Source organism: Bos indicus, chromosome 21 (genome assembly GCF_029378745.1).
Source record: "Bos indicus isolate NIAB-ARS_2022 breed Sahiwal x Tharparkar chromosome 21, NIAB-ARS_B.indTharparkar_mat_pri_1.0, whole genome shotgun sequence".
NCBI classification, from domain to species: domain Eukaryota; kingdom Metazoa; phylum Chordata; class Mammalia; order Artiodactyla; family Bovidae; genus Bos; species Bos indicus.
In genome coordinates, this window is record NC_091780.1 from 34,321,264 (window position 1) to 34,337,896 (window position 16,633).

A 16,633-nucleotide genomic window follows, 5' to 3' on the forward strand; every position below is an offset into this window, starting at 1 on the left:
GCCACAGAGAGGGAGAATGTATTTGCAATACATGTATCAGACAACAGACATTTACCAAGAGTATACACACACACACACACACACACATACACATCAAATATACATATAGAGGAATGGGGAGGGGAGAGATGGGGCAGCTGGGAAAAGAGGCTAGGTATAACTTGTGGCAAGTCAAAGAAGAGTCCCTGGGGTTCTGGAGCAAACCCATGCCATCTACAGTGGAAAATTCAACACCCTTTGAAAAATATATACAGATATTACAATACAAAAAAATCAATAAGAAAAAACTTGATAACTCAATTAACTAAAGGGCAAAGAACATGAACAAATACTTGACAAAAGAGGATATACAATTGACCGATGAACATGAAAAGTTCTCAGCCTCATTAGTCATCAGGGAAATACAAACAAAAACCACAATGAGATACCACTTTATGCCAGTGAGAATGGCTAAAATTAAAATGACCGATATCAAGTGCTGCTGAGGATGTGAAACAACTAGAACACTCTTCAGTGCTCCTAAGAGGACAAACTGGTACAGCCAGTTGGAAAACTATTTGGCAGTACCTAGTAAAACTAAAAATGTCCATGACTCTTTTAACTCTTAGGTATGTATCCTCAGACAGGCATACATGTGTATACGAGCAAGAACATTCATAGCAGTGCTATTCATAATAGCTAAAGACCTGAGAGCAACTTAATTGTCCATCAGTGGTAGCAAGGATGAACAAACTGAGGTGTCATCACACAAAAAAATACTATATGTCAATGAGAAAAAAGAAATTATTGCCATGTACAGCAAAATAAAAATATGAACTTCACAGACATAATGTCAAAAGAATGAAACCAGCCATGAAAGAATACACATGGTATAACTTATTCCATTTATATTAAGCTCAAACATGGGTGACTGAGTACACTCATACTCACAGCAGTGTTACAATAGCCAAAAGTTGGAAGAAGCCCGTGTCTGTTGACAGATGAATAAATAAAGTGTGGTATAGGTTTACAATGGAATCACTCAGGCTTTAAAAGGAAGGAAATTCTGACATATGCTACAACCTGGATGGACTTTGAGGATATTATACTAAGTGAGATAAGCCAATCATAAGAAGACACGTACTGTACGATTTCCCCTACATGAATTATTTATTTATTTATTTTAAATATTTATTTATTTATTTGGCTGTGCCAGGTCTTAGCTGCAGTTTGTCAGATCTAGTTCCCCACCCAGGGATCAAACTCGGGCCTCCTGAACTGGGAGTGCAGAGTCTTAGCCACTGGACCCCCAGGTAAAAGTCTCTGTTGTTATTCAGTCACTAAGTCCTGTCCGACCCTTTGAGACTGCATGGACTGCAGCATGCCAGGCTTCCCTGTCCTTCACTGTCTCCCGGAGTTTGCTCAGACTCATGTCCATTGAGTCGATGATGTCATTCAACCATCTCACCCTCTGTCGCCTCCTTTTCTTCCTGCCCTCAATCTTTCCCAGCATCAGAGTCTTTTCTAATGAGTTGTCTCTTCTCATCAGGTGGCCAAATTATTGTAGCTTCAGTGTTAGCATTCTTCCTTCCAATAAATATTCAGTGTTGATTTCCTGTAGTATTGACTGGTTTGATCTCCCTACATGAGGTATTTAGAGTAGTCAAAGGCACAGGGACAAAAGGAAAATGGAAGTTGCCAGGAGCTGGGAGGAGGGGGGCAGGGAGTTTTTTAATGGGAGGGTTTCAGTTTGGGAAGAGGAAGAGTCCTCAGGATCAGTTGCATAAGAGTGTGAATGTACTTAGCACTCCTGAACTATACACTTAGAAATGGCTAAAATGGTAAATTTTATGTGTGTTTGACCACAGTTTAAAAAGAATTTGTTTAAGGCAGGTAAATGAATCTGTGATGACAGAGGGATAGTGGTTACTTTGGAGGAGAGACATGGGCTGAAAAGGGGAATGAATGGGGCTTCTGTGGGTGCTGGTAATTTCTGTTTCTTGAGCTTGGTGATGATCACCGGGTGAATTCACTTGCAATTTATGCACTTTTATGTATGTATATCACCATGGGATACATGGTGATGAGTTGCCCAGATTGCCCTTCAAGGAAGGACCTGCTGCCCAGCTGCAGGGAGAGTGGTCATTGGACAGTCTCCAGCTGTCAGTTCCTTCAGAGCCTACAGAGGGCTGCCTTGCCTGAGGTCACCCCTTCCTGGGGCAGCCTGCATCTGGTGACTGAGCAAGGTAGGGGTATAAAGATGTAGCCATTTAGACTTGACATTGGACAAGTCTGATGGTACGTCTCACTCCAGAGTGAGCTGCTGATTGGCTGAGACTCTTGAGCCTGCAGCACAGATTAACTTCCCCTCTGCCCAATCCTGCTCTCACTCCCTTCCTTTCACAGGTGTGGATCTCTAACAAGCATTTCACTTATTTATTTTTTTTACTGTGCCATGCAGCATGCAGGATCTCAGTTCCCTAACCAGGGATCGAACCTGCACCCCCTGTAGTGAAAACATGGAGTCTTAACCACTGGATCGCCAGAGAAGTCCTCATCTAATAAACATTTTACACCCCAGACTCTGTCTCAGCATCTTCTTCTTGAGATCCTGACCTTTGACAGTTGGTAGCAGAAGCAGATGAGAAAGCTGATGATAAGATGGTGTTTTAGAAACTGATCACCACCCATCTGACAAGGAAGACCCCCTTACTGGTGGAACACACTAGTGGTGAGTTGGGAGGGTGGGCCAATAGAACAGAATGTTCTGGAGAGCATAATGCACCAGATGACTGAAATGTGTGGAGGGACTAGTGCTACATGGATGATGGATTCAATGGCTATTGCTAATCTGACTGGATGTGCACATCTCATGCTAAAGTCAAGGCCCTGGTTGGAAAAAAACCTGAAATTCTGACACATGGAATGAAGATATCAAGGTAGACATTTCTAAACATTTTAACTCCATGAATTCCTTTGAATCTTCTGAGCCTGCAGAAATGGCCCACCCTCCCCAGTAAGAGCCAGCATTGCCTCTCTGCTGGGGGACCGTGCAGATGCCCCTCCCTCACAAATCAACAAGTTCCCATCATGACCTACCCACACTCCCTTCCCAGTCACTTGGCCTACACTAGGTTAACTGCAGCATAACCCAGCTATGGAAGTGCTGATCTTGATAAGGAAGGGATTGTGACCCAAAGGAGGAGCAAGGTCAAGCCAGCATATATCCACAGGTGCCAGAGGGCATACATATGGAACTGGGTTCTGAGGGTACTTGATGAAGGGGAAAGAAACATAAAGTTAGAAATGGAAAAGTTTATTGACTTGGGATCCCTCTCTTGAATTACAAGATTCAGTGTTCTGGCAAAGACCAGGAGATGGCACAAACTCACCACTAGGATGGATCCTAGAAGCATGGGAAAAGCTATGATCCATGTTACATGTGTTCATGCTAAGTTGCTTCAGTTGTGTCCAATTCTTTGCAACCCCATGGACTGTAGCCTGCCGGCTGCCTCTATTCTTCTCTAGGCAAGGATACTGGAATGAATTGCCATTCCTTTCTCCAAGGGATCTTCCTGACCCAGGGATCGAACCCAGGTCTCCAGCATTGTAGGCAGATTCTTTACCATCTGAGCTACCAGGGAAGCCCTACCCATGCCATGGGAAGATTAAATGTGGAAGATGATGAAGGGGGATTAAAAGACTCAGGTAAGTGAGAATGTTGAATAGATTATGGATAACTAGACCTGCTAATAAAGGACAGAAATGGTATGGACCTAACAGAAGCAGAAGATATTAAGAGGTGGCAAGAATATACAGAAGAACTATACAAAACAGATCTTTGACCCAGATGATCATGATGGTGTGATCACTCACCTAGAGCCAGACATCCTGGAATGCAAAGTCAAGTGGGCCTTAGGAAACATCACTACGAACAAAGCTAGTGGAGGTGATGGAATTCTAGTTGAGCTATTTCAAATCCTAAAAGATGATGCTGTTAAAGTCCTGCACTCAATATAGCAGCAAATTTGGAAAACTCATCAGTGGCCACAGGACTGGAAAATGTCAGTTTTCATTCCAATCCCAAAGAAAGGCAATGCCAAGGAATGTTTAAACTACCACACAATTGCACTCATCTCATTACTTTTAGCAAAGCAATGCTCAAAATTCTCCAAGCCAGGCTTCAACAGTACATGAACCATGAACTTCCAGATGTTCAAGCTGGATTTAGAAAAGGCAGAGAAACCAGAGAAAAAATTGCCAACATCTGTTGGATCATTGAAAAAGCAAGAGAATTTCAGAAAAACATCTACTTCTGCTTTATTGGCTACGCCAAAGCCTTTGACTGTGTGGATCACAACAAACTATGGAAAATTCTGAAAGAGATGCAAATACCAGACCACCTGACCTGCCTCCTGAGAAATCTGTATGCAGGTCAGGAAGCAACAGTTAGAACTGGACATGGAAGAACAGACTGGTTCCAAATTGGGAAAGGAGTATGTCAAGGCTGTATATTGTCACCCTGCTTATTTAATTTATATGCAGAGTACATCATGAGAAATGCTGGGCTAGAGGAAGCACAAGCTGGAATCAAGACTGCCAGGAGAAATATCAATAACCTAAGATATGCAGATGATACCACCCTTATGGTAGAAAGTGAAGAACTAAAGAACCTCTTGATGAAAGTGAAAAAGGAGTGAAAAAGCTGGCTTAAAACTCAATATTCAGAAAACTAAGATCATGGCATCTGGTCCAATCACTTCATGGCAAATAGATGGGGAAACAATGGAAACAGTGGGAGACTTTCTTGGGCTCCAAAATCACTGCAGATGGTGACTGCAGCCATGAAATTAAGACGCTTGCTCCTTGGAAGGAAAGTTATGACCAACCTAGACAGTGTAATAAAAAGCAGAGACATTACTTTGTCAGCAAAGGTCCGTCTAGTCAAAGCTATTTTTTTTTCCAGTAGTCATGTATGGATGCGAGAGTTGGACCATAAGGAAAGCTGAGCATCGAAGAATTGATTCTTTTGAACTGTGGTGTTGGAGAAGACTCTTGAGAGTCCCTTGGACTGCAAGGAGATCCAACCAGTCTATCCTAAAGGAGATCAGTCCTGAATAGTCATTGGAAGGACTGATGCTGAAACTCCAATACTTTGGCCACCTGATGTGAAGAACTGACTCATTTGAAAGCACCCTGATGGTGGGAAAGATTGAAGGTGGGAGAAGGGGATGACAAAGGATGAGATGGTTGGATGGCATCACTGACTCGATGGACATGAGTTTGAGTAAGCTCTGGGAGCTGATGATGGACAGGGAAGCAGTCCATGGGGTCACAAAGGGTCAGACACGACTGAGCGACGGAACTGAACTGAACTGAGACCTGCCAGATAAATTATGGTCTGTGAAAAGAACCAAAAACATTATTTACCAGGCCATAAAAATTTTTTATGGGTTGGTGAGAGGCCCACCAACATCTCTAAAATAGCTAAGTGGTAGCTCTCCTCCATAGACTAGGGCTGATAATAGAAGATACTGTTCTAGAACTTGGCTCACTATAGCAATGAGGATAACTGGACCCTGAGACGATAAAGGCCAAGTAGCAGTACTTAACTTCCAGAAACTAGGGAATAGTAATTATCATAGTGGCTGTTAAATTTGGAGTGGCAGTCAGGAGAACCTGGCCCAGAGAGTTACGGTTAACAGAGCGAAACATCACTGGAGGAAGAATAAATGGGCAACTGTCAAGGGTACTAGCAGCCACACCAGCTTGTACCAGCTAAAGAAATTAAGGCTAGATGATTTGAAGACTGAAAGTAACAGCCTCAAGAAAAAGTCACAATCCCTTGCCCAGTGTCCAGGCTTAAGCCAGTTTTCAGACCGTGACTGAAGAAGTAGAGAGTCCCTAGGAGGAAGGACCTTCAACACTGTAGCAAGAGTATGTGATTCCATTCTGCTCATAATTGCCCCAAATGGGTGGAGGACCACGTACATCTCCATGGAGTGGAGCCCTTCAGTTTGGACTGAATTGTATTCCTATTTGTTTTCAGACATGCAGTTTGCAAGCTGGAATGGTGGTCTCTTGGGGTTCTCAGGAATCCAGAGGACTGGTGATAACAGTGATGGCCATAGACTACAAATTCTGCCACGGAGAAGTTGACACCAACATGCCTGGGAAACTGGGGGAAAGGCCCAGGTAGCTCCAAAGGTTTGGGAGGGCTTGTGATCCTCTAGGCTTCCGCATGGCTACTGCAGCCTGTTTTGGTTAGGGGAGGTTTAGAAAGGCATGGTTGCCATGACATCATAACATTGTGAGATCACTAAAGCAACAGGCAGCAATGTCTTTGTCACTTCCCTTTGTCTCATGGGAATTTAGAAAGCGATCTATGGAATGGATAAAAGGAGAGGAATGTATCTTTGTTATGAGGTCAGGCTGCTTTCCTGATATGCTTAATTTCTTCTTTCACTTCCTGTAAATTATGCCCATTCTAATATTTCCTAGGTCAGCTTTACCCACGAAACAGGAATAAGTTCTATCCCAGTTGCATTTCTAAAGAAACAGTAAAGATTCTCAGGGAGCATTAGGAATCTGTGAGGATTAGCAGTTTATGGGTAAGAGAGTTCTTTACCAGTTACCCCTCCCTGAGAACCTAGGTAGGAAAAGAAGGCCTCATTTGTAATTTGTTATCAGTCTTTCCTGGATAGAGACCTATGGCCATTAGTGTAACTGCACTGGGAAAGGAGGAATACAGACGTATCAAGGTCTGTTGGATATAACCTCAAGTATCATCTTCCCTTTCCCTGTTAGAGCTGAAGGCCAGGTAATAAGTGGAATCCTGTCTTAGGCTTGACTTACAGTGGGTCCACTGGGTTCTTGGACCCACTCAAGGGTCACTTCCCTGTTTGTAGTGTTGAGGTTAGCTTACTCCTGAGGATCAACACAGAAAAGTGCAGAGAGTGGGGATAACAGATTGGTTCCATTCTTAAGCCAAGGCTATAGGATGCTGGCTTCAGGCATATCTGTTTAATTCACCATTCACCCCTGTAGAACCCAGATGAATCCTGGAGGGTGACCACAGACCTCTATGAGCTCAGCCAGGTCCTAGAGCCTTGACTGCAGCTGCTGTGCCAGGCGTGGTATATATACTAGAGCACATTACATTGGCCTAGGTGTGTGCTGTGCAACCACTGACTTGTTCAATCAGGAAAAAAAAAAAAAGGACAGAACACAATTGAATTTACATGGAATGGACAACGGTATACCCTTAGAGATTTCCCCCAGGGTTATGTCTCTTACCCTAGGTCATAATATAGCCTGAAGTATCAGGACACACTGCAGAGCATCATGCAGACGAATCACACTTATGACATTATGTCACTGGGCCAGGTGAACACTGGAGTTGGTGGAATAGCACAGTGGAGGCCTTGGTAAGACACAGGCACTCCAGAGGGAGCTGTGAAGATTCAGGGCCTTCTACGTGTATAAAATTCTTACGAGTCCAGTCGTCAAGGGCATGATGACTCTCCTCCAAAGTAAGAGCCAAATAATTGCAAGCTTAACGTCTGTCACAGAAGGAAGTACACCGCCTGGTGGGCCTCTTCAGGTTTTAGAGTCAGCACATTATATACCTGGGGATACTGCTCCAGTTTATGATATGCAAGGCAGACCGCTTGGTTTTTTTTCAATTATTTTTGGCCGCAATGAGTTGGTTGCTGCACACGCTTTCGCTGAGGTGCATGGGCTGAGTAGTTGCAGTGTGCAGGGTTAGTTGCCCTGCAGCACGTGGGATCTTAGCTCTCCCTGCAGGGATCGAACCCACATCCTCTGCCTTGGAAGGTGGACTCAACCACTGGACCACCAGGGAAGTCCCCAAAGGCACACAGATGTGAATGAGGCCTAAAGCAGCCCCAGAGCATATTGGATCCCTTCCATCCTGGTAGGGCCCATGGCTCATTCTCACAGGAGCAGACATATATTCCAGGTATGGTTTCCCTTGTTTCCCACAGAGCCTCAGCCAGCACCACTAAACAAGGCTTATCGAGGATTTGATCTGCTGTCACAGGATCCAACATAACTGTATCAGATCAGGGCCCACTTTACAGTGAGGGTAAGACCATGTAGGTGGGAAGCCCATGACCATGGGATTAATGGTCATATCCTCCATTGTATCTGATGTAAGAAGATGCTTAGGGCAGCCTGTTGAAGGCACAGATGTTGAGGCAATGCTCTGCAAAGATAGGGTGCCCTTCTCCAGGATACAGGACACACGCATTGCATCAATGTAACAGTGGTATGCCACAAACGTAGGAATTATGCTAGAATGGATAATATACATTAGGGGTATGGGGATCATAGGTTGACTCTCCATGGCCAACACTCCTTTCTTTCTAGAAATACATCATTCTTTCTAGAAGTTTACAGTTATTTTGTATTGAAGTGTGTACACAGGTACACAAAAATGTAAATCTTGATTATATCTGTGTGCTTTTGTTTTGTTTCTTTTTATCCCCCACCCCTGCCATTGGATCAGTGGTTAAAACAAAGGTTTTTTTTTTTTTCCTTTCTCTTAATTTTGAACCAATTTCAAACTTACAGAAAAATTACAAGACTAGTACATTGAACTTCTTTGTCCTGAACTATTTGAGTATGTTGCCAGCAATATGCCTTGCCACCCATGCAAACACTTCACTGTGTGTATTTCCTACAAACCGTGATGTCCTCTTACAAGAAGTACTATATAACCATCAGAACCAGGACACTGACAATGAAACTTCACCACGATCTAACCGACAGAACCCATTCTGGTTCTGATGGTTGTCCCAACAATGCCCTTGCAAAAGAACCCAACCCAGGATCATACCTTGCTTTTGATTTTTCATCCCTCTTGGTTTCCTTTAGTCTGAAACGTTTCCTCAGTCTTTCCTTGACCTTCCTGACCACTTTTGATAACAGGCCAGTGATTTTGTAGAATGTCCCTTGGTCTGGGTTTGTCTAATGTCTAGAACCAAGTGATGCACTTTGGCAGCAATATCACAGAAGTGATGCTGTGTTCTGCCTACTGCATCCTATCAGGGGAGGCATAATTTAATTTGGTGTGTTATTTGTGATGCTAACTTTGATTACTTGATTCACTTGATTAAGATGGTCTCTGCCAACTTAAACTGAAGTAGTTATAATTTACTTTCATATTTCAAGATCAAAGCTCAGCTTTAGGGACTTCCCTAAGTCCAATGGTTAAGACTTCACCTTCCAATGCAGGGGGTGTGGGTTCAATCCCTAGTTGGGGAGCTAAGATCCCATATGCCTCATGGCCAAAAAACCAAGACATAATCAATAGAAGCAGTATTGTAACAATTCAATAAAAGCTTTAAAAAATGGTCCACAGCAAAAATAAAAAAGAAAAACTTAAAACTAAAAAAAGATCTCAGCTTTAGCTAGAACTCACAAAGTATAAGTATCAGATTTTTTACTGTGATCTTACATAAGCTTTACAACTTAAAGAGGAAAGAAAAAACACCATAATATCTTCCCCTGAATAGAAAAAGCCTGAGTCCATCTCTCAGTATAGTTGATATGTAAAGTGTAGGAATAATATCCTTCCAGAATGCGAAGGAACCTCAGGACTCAGGTCGTTTAGCCCTCCTACCCTCTTCAGGCCTTTCCTGGTGGCTCAGATGGTAAAGAGTCTGCCTGCAATGCAGGAGACCCAGGTTTGATCCCTGGGTCAGGAAAATACCCTGGAGAAGAAAATGGCAATCCTCTCCAGTATTCTTGCCTGGAAAGTCCCACGGATGGAGGAGCCTGGTGGGCTCTAGCCCATGGGGTTGCAAAGAGTCAGGCACGGCTGAATGACTAACACTTTCACCCTCTTCAGTCAAGGTTACAATCTCGGACAGCCTGGGTGACAGGCAAGGTGAGCCAGCATCTGCTTGCACATCTCCAACAAAGAGAAACCAACCATCCCCGGGAACAGAACGCCCATCGTCAGATGACGCTGATGATATGAAAGTCCTTTACTTTGCTACCTAAACTTCACATACCTGAATTTTCACCATTTATACCACAAAGCAAACAATGTCACATAAATCATTTACTCTAAAATTAAAAAAAAAAATGATGGTCTCTGTCAGATTTCTTAGGACTCAGAATCTAAGATCTGACTGCTAAGTGGGCTCCTTGCTTTGGCATGTTGCTTCTCCCCAGTCCCTCTCAGTGAATAGACCTGGGGAAAATCTGTTCTGTATATACATGCATATACTTTGTTACCTACAATACACATACATTGTTACCTACTTAAATATTTTATATTTTAAGAGTTTTTATTGAATTATAATTGACATAAAATATTATATTAGTTTCAGGTATATGGCATAGTGATTCAATATTTTATATATTATGAAATGATCATAATAATGTAGTTACCATCTGTCACATACAAAGTTATCACCATATTACTGACTGTATTCCCTATGCGATACATTACATCCTGTGACTTATTATTTTATTTTATACCTCCTTATATTAAGTGAAAATCATTCCACTTCCAATCCAAAATCACAGTTTTTCTAATTTCTCCATGAAAATATTTATCCTTTCATTTAAAAAAAATTATTGAAGTATATTTGATTTACAATGCTGTGTTAATTCTGCTGTAGAGCAAAGTGACCCAGTTATACACGTATGTGTTGTTTTTCATATTCATTTCTGTGATGGTTTATCCCAGGATATTGACTAAAATTCCCGGTGCTGTACAGTAGGACCTTGTTTGTGCTTTCATTTTTGATAGTGGCTCCCATTATCCTCAAGATACTTTTATATATATATATTTACTTATTTGATCAATACCTTTGTATCTTCTATGTCACTGCTGTCCCTTTCACGAACCCTCTCCTTACCTGGCATGGACTCTGACATTCCCAGTTGGGCTGCTGCCGTATTCCTGTTGTCCTGTGCAAACCTGCCTCATGCTTGGACTAATATCTCACCCTTGACCACTGCTGATCTTCCTTTCCCCACCATGGACAGTCCCCTCACTCTGCTGGGCTCTGACATTCTACCTGACACTTATGTTTGTGAACGGTATAAAATGGGGCTCTAGATTTTTTTTGCTGGTAAATAATATCAGTAGTTTATTATATAGTCATCCTTTTGTCATTGAATTAAAAATTAATCTTTTATGTGTTATATTTTTATAATCAGATATCTATTCCTGGATTTTCCAGTCTGTTACACTGGTTCATTTGTCTAAGCCTATGCGATGGCACCTCACTCCAGTGCTCTTGCCTGGAAAATCCCATGGACGGAGGAGCCTGGTGGCCTACAGTCCATGGGGTCGCACAGAGTCGGACACGACTGAAGCGACTTAGCAGCAGCAGCAGCGGCGGCATGCCAATATCATGTGGATTTTATTATGGCTGTTTTATAGTGTCCTCTGACATCTGGTAAGCCAAGTGTACCTTTAGCACACTTCTTCCTACATTTAATGGCTAGTCATAGCTACCTTATTCTTTCCAAATGAATTTCAGGATAATTTAATCCAATTAAAAATAAATACATGGGGATTGTAATAGGAATTTTATTAATTTTACACAAACTTGTAAAGTTGGCCTTTTTATGACATACCCAAGAAGGAAACGATGAAGGCCTTCAATGCTTTTTTCATTGTTCAGATCTTGTCTCATACATCTATGCAATGAATATTTTTGTTGACCATCTACTGTGTGCTAAGCACTGTTATAGATGCTCGGGATACAAGAGTGAACAGAACAGACAAGGTCCTTGCCTTTTTGAAGTTTGCATTCTATTAATAGTAGGGGGAGACAGGTAATAAACATATAATACATAACACAGGTAAATATTTAATATGTCAGACAGTGTAAAATAGTGTTGCAAAAAAAAAAAAAAGACTCCAGTTGAGAGGGATATAAAATGCTGGGAAGAGGGTTTTCTATTTAGGATGATAAGGTTACGTGGTGACATTTGAGCATTGCTGTGAGGAGTGATTCATGCCTTCCAGGCAGAGGAGATGGTAAACGTGAGGGTAGGAGCCTGCTTTGTGTGTTAAATGGTCAGAGGAAGAGCAAGAAGCCCAGCATGGCTCGAGTGGACTGAGTAAGGGGTGAATGTGTTGGTGGGTAGTGAGGACTTTCGTTTTAACTGTGAGTGAAAAGAAAAGTAATTCCTGAGTTTTGAGCAAAGGAGTAACATGATCTGATGAGGGTATTAAAAGATCATTCTGGTGGACAGGAGTGGAAAAAAGGAGATCAGTTAGGAATTTCTCAGGATAATTCTCACCTGAGATGATGGTGGCAGAGTGGCAGAGTGGCAGAGTGGCAGAGATGGTAAAAAGTGGGGGGGATTCTGATCCACTGACTAAAGTGCCGCCATCCTCCACCAGAGGGCGCTACGTATGTGTCCTGGTGAGGCTGTGCAGCCGGTCCTTTCTCACCCTCCCAAAACGACAGGTTGTGGCATCTACCTACGTAACCGCTACCCCTCCCCTTTTGATTTTATTCAAGACTGGTATGTCCAGTCTGAAGGGATGAATCATGATAGTATAAGCTCCATTCCATCTCCACGATGATATTATCTAATGTGCATAGCCTTCTTTTCTTTCCAAGACCCTACACTTTCTCTCTTAACTTCTCCTATCCAGGGTACATGCATAAGTAGTTTCTGAAGGTACCTGGGAACACAGGTCTGCTGACTGTGAAAGGAACTCCTTTCTTTGCCATTTCTTTTGGGAACATTGCCTCTTTAAACCTATAGTATTGAAAAGAAAATGAAATAATGTTTTTTAAAAATGTAATTCGTGTGCACTTAAAGAAAAACAGACATACAAAAGAGTTTCCAGCAGTACCGTCCAGTAGAACTACAATGGGGGCCACATACATAATTAAACTTTACAAATTTTTAGAAGTAAAAAGCAACCATTTGAAATTAAGTTTAATAATGCATTTTACTTTAATCCCAATATATCAAAAATATTATCATCTCAAAATGTAAATGATGTAAAGTATACTTAATGAGATATTTTGCATTCCTTGTTTTTTCATATGAGGTTTTCAGAATCTAGTGGGTATTTTACACTTACAGTGTTAGTCGCTCAGTCGTACCCGACTCTTTGCAACCCCATGGACTGCAGCCCGCCAGGCTCCTCTGTCCATGATATTTTCCAGGCAAAGATACTGGAGTGGGTTGCCATTTCCTTTTCCAGGGGATCTTCCCAACTCAGGGATCGAACCCGGGTCTTCTGCACTGCAGGCAGATTCTTTACCGACTGAGCTGCAAAGGAAGCCCCTATTTTACACTTAGAGTATGTCTCAATTTAGACCGGCCACTTTCCAAGTGCTCAGTACCCACATTCGGCCACTGTGCAGGGCAGTACTGGACAGCGCAGGTTTTCAGTGTGTAGAAGGACATTTTATCATCCTCCCAGTACCCTGTCTTTTCTTTCCTTCACTCTAAACTCTCTCCTGCACCCCAGAGGGGTAACAATCATGACTGTCCAACCTGAGACACCATTTCCCTGTCTCCCTAAAAGTTGTATGTGTATCCATTTTTCTACTGCAGTATAACAAGCTTCCACAAACAGGAGTGTAAAAAGAAAAGCCACCCACTCATTATCTCAGAGCTCTGTAGGTCAGAAGTCTGGACTTGCCTGGGTTTTCTGCTCAGGGTCCCACAAGGCCAAAATCAAGGTGTCCACTGGGCTGGGATCTTGCCTGGAGGATCTCGGGAAGAACCTACCTCTTTTGCTGGCAGAATCCAGTTCCCTGTGGCTATGGCTCTGAGGTCCTGTTTCCTGGCTGGCTGGGCACTGGGAGCTTCTCTCTGTTCCTACAGGCTGCCTAGACTCCTCGTGTGGCCCGAATTCCTCATGCTTTGAATCTCTGACTCTCCCTTCCACCTACTAGTTGGAAAAACCTGTGCCTTTAAGGGGCTTGACAGCTGGTCCCCTGAGATTATTAATAGATTAGGTCCACTTGGGTAGTCTTCCTTTTGCCATATAACATAATCACAGAAGTGAGATCATATCCACACTCAAAGGGCAAGGATTATGCCAGGGCAAGGGGCATTGGAGAATTCTAAGAATTTGGCCATGTGACTAAATTCTAGTCAATAGGAGGTTAGTGGCAATTCAATCCTAGTTGCTCAGGCCAACATTTTGGGTATCATCCTTGTTCTCTTTCTTTTCCTTACACCTCACTAATCAGAGGTCACATTCTGTCAGCTCAATTTCCAAAACACACTCGGAATTCAACCACTTCTTATCACCACCCTCTACCTCTCTTGCGCTGGCCAACATTATCTCTCACGTGATTAGTACAGTCATCTCCTAATTGGCTAGACCTCAGCAGTCTCTTCTCAATACAGCAACCAGAGTGATCCGGTAACAGCTATAGTGGGCCATGTCGTTCCTCTGTTCAGCACCCTTTGATGGGTGCCCATTTCAGAATAAAAGTCAAAATCCTTAATACAGACTGTAGGCCACTTTGTAGTCCTTGTGAGGTTCTACTTTGGTTTCCTTATTAGCTTTGCATGTGACCTTGAAATTCTACCTTGAAGTGAAATTTTTTCACTTCACTGTAGCCTCAGGTGACTTCTTGCTGTTCCCTAGACATATCAAGGGCTTCCCTGGTGGCTCAGAAGTTAAAGCATCTGCCTGCAATGCCGGAGACCTGGGTTCGATCCCTGGGTTGGGAAGATCCCCTGGAGAAGGAAATGGCAACCCACTCCAGTATTCTTGCCTGGACAATCCCATGGATGGAGGAGCCTGGTGGGCTACAGTCCACGGGATAGCAAAGAGTTGGACACGACTGAGCGACTTCACTCAAACATATCAAGACATCCTTAGGGTTTTTGTGCTTGCTATTCACTTTGTCTAGAATGTTCTTTCCTCAAGATATCTGCATGACTAGCTACACCCACACAGAGTCAGGGGAGACTTCATATTCCCCTACCTCTCTTTGTTTTCTGCTTTGTAGTACTTTTCTCTGTGCCACATACTCTATTTTAAATTTGATTCTTGTCTCCCCTGTATGCAGTCCCGTCCGACTCTTTCTGGTCCCATGGACTGTAGCCCACCAGGCTCCTCTGCCCATGGAATTTTCCAGGCAAGAACACTGGACTGGGGTGCCATTTCCTCTTCAGGGAATCTTCCCGGCCCAGGGATCGAACCCACATCTCTCGCATCTCCTGCACTGGCAGGTGGATTCTTTACCATTAGTGCCATCTGGGAAGCCCGTTTGTCTTCCCTGCTGCTGCTGCTTAGGACTTCAGTTGTGTCTGACTCTGGGCGACCCTATGGACTATAGCTTGCCAGGCTCTGCTGTCCATGGGATTCCCAGGCAGGAATACTGGAGTGAGTTACCATGCCCTCCTCCAGGGGATCTTCCCAACCTAGGGATTGAAACCGGGTCTCCTGCATTGCAGGCAGATTCTTTACCACTGAGCTACCAGGGAAGCCCTTGTCTTCCCTACTAAGACATAAATCCATTAGAACAGGGGCCCCCAGTGCCCCCACCTGCCTTACCCATACATTTGTTTATTACTGTACAACCTGGCGCACGGTAGGTACTCAAAATTCTTTGGTGTATGAATAATAACATGAGAGGGTGATGATGGGAGTTAAAGCATTCTCAAGTGCTTATATTGCTTGGAAGGAAGATAGTGATATTAATTTTAGACTTTGCTAAGATAAATGTGCATGTTACATTTCTCAGGATTGCTTTTTAAAAGAACAGAAATAGAACTGCAACTTCAATGTTGTTGAGAAGGGAAGGGCAAAAGAGGAAAATTTAAGCCAGTGGAAGGCAGGAACGAAGGAAAAGTGGCAGAGATATGATAAAAAGAAATCACACAGCTGTCTGATTCCTGTGGATTATGGCAGATGCCTAAATCCCTTCACAATCCTGCAAAACCCGCACAGATCAACAACGAAAGCAAATTACATCACCCCAGCCCTCACCTACAGCATCCTAGGAGAGGGAGAGTAGCTCCAACTTCAATTTACCTGTAAATGGAAAGATTAATACCTGGAACTAGAGGAGCCTGCTCCAGAGCTAACGTCTGAACAGAGGGGTGGCAGGTAGGGATGTGGTGTGGAAGGGAGAAGAGTGTAGCCTGGTCCTAGGGGAGGCCAGGTACTAACAACAGCAGCTAGAATTATCCCAGGAGAGAGGATCCTATTGTGAGAGGAGGAACACTGAGGACAGGTCTGAGACCTGGTGGATCAGAGCACTGGCAACTGGGTGATTGAAGCATTTGTAAAAATTGATGATATAAGTCACAAAAGAAAAATCTCAATTTTCTTTAAAGAGAGCAATGATATAAATAACAAATTTATTGAGATTTTAAGAAAATCTCAATGAAAAAGAACAGTGATATAAATCGAATTCTCCAATCACAATGCAATAAAAGTCTTAATCACAAAAAGAATCTTTCACCTAGAAAATTTTAAAACTCTGTACCAAGCAACTCTTGCGTTAATAAAATAATACAAACCAAAATTGCTGAATTTTATGAAATAGCAGTAATAGAAACACAGTTTATCTGAATCTATGTGATACTGCAAAAGTAAGTTAGGAGAGAATGTATTACACTAGACATCTAAGTAAAATTAAAATCAATTTAAAAGCTAAAAAAATGCAAA